This window comes from Varanus komodoensis, unplaced genomic scaffold (assembly GCF_004798865.1).
Source record: "Varanus komodoensis strain SLA01 unplaced genomic scaffold, ASM479886v1 scaffold1665, whole genome shotgun sequence".
Classification (NCBI taxonomy): Eukaryota; Metazoa; Chordata; class Lepidosauria; order Squamata; family Varanidae; genus Varanus; species Varanus komodoensis.
This window is the reverse complement of record NW_025335492.1, coordinates 46,474-47,920: the sequence shown is the minus strand read 5'-3', so window position 1 is coordinate 47,920 and position 1,447 is coordinate 46,474.

The following is a 1,447-nucleotide window of genomic DNA, read 5'->3' as shown; positions in this document are numbered from 1 at the left end:
CATAGCTGTGCTGATGGTTCTGTGTCCTCCTGACACAAGTTCACTCGTATCACTAGAATGAACAGTAACTTTTTTCATGAAGTCGAAACAGATTCCGCTCATGGAAAACATTGGAATCACATTCCGCATCAATGCCTCAGTTACATTTCCAGTAGTAAGGTAAATCAGCCCAATCCATGTCCACATGAAATGCAGCAGAAGCTGGATAATCCCTCTATATTGATAGTCGCCATTGGGGAACATCCAATGGAAGAAGACAGCTTGGGATTTGGAATCCATTCCCAGGGCAGAGCTATATGCGAGCTACGGGAAAGGAAGTAAAACAGTAAATCATGAGGGACATTCAATCTGGGGTTGAGTGGGGTGGGTGTTGGGCGAGACAAGAATTCAAACAGGGATAATTTTTTTCTCCTTTTCAGTTCAATTGGTAAAACCATGCATGAATTAAAAGTAGATAAGGTGGCACATCTGGCCTGCATAAATGAACCCTGGATGGTATGCCCTGGTGCTGTTGGTGAAACATCAGGCATGAAACAAATTGAAAGGACTTGCAGAAAAGGGGGAGGGTGTGGATTTTAGAGGATGCACTAAAACAGTGCAGTATTTCTACTATTATGTTCATACATATTCAGAAGCTACAAGGGAAATCAAGAAGCAACATACCTATTAGGTATATTTTAATGATTAGCCAGTTTATCCACATTGCTGTGTGATATACAAGGCAAAAAAACAAAAAACAAAAACCAACTCAATCCAACCTTAAATCTAAGGAGAGAAAATAAAGACTAATATGGAACAGCATGCCACATACAAGACCAAGAAATCTCCATCGAACAGATGCAACGGGAAGTTCTCTGCCATTAATCTTCATAGATTCCCATTAATCCAGACTTAGTCATTGTTTTTTTTCATAGGATTGTATAAAGGTATTTACATTTATTTCAAGGGACACCAGATCTACCCTAAGTATAACTATGCTTGGTTTCAACCCATCTGCTTCTTCATTCTATTCATGTTATTTTTATCATCGTGTTCTTCTTTGTAATTATCCACATGAAATGAAGAGGGAATACAGCCCTATCAAGAAAGAAGTACCATACCTAGAAGGATATATAGACTTTCATTAGCAATATCAATCTGGTTTATCCACCGATAAACTAAGCATGTTGGTCAGCTACCACACCTTCTCCATCCTTTTTGCTTTCACTTGGCTCCTATTACCATCCATATCATTGGTTTCCTTTCATGCTTTTGCTATGACTTGGTTTTTCTCCACTGGGCACTCCCAGAACTTTCAGCACTTGCCTAAAAGCTTCAGCATTGATCTGCAATCCAATATTGAGTGTCAGGTGAAGTGGGTGGAAATTTGAGAACCCTAGATTTCAGCTTTAACAGGTTCCCCAAATTCCATCTGAATCTAATTTCAGCTCATTTCCATACCAGATTT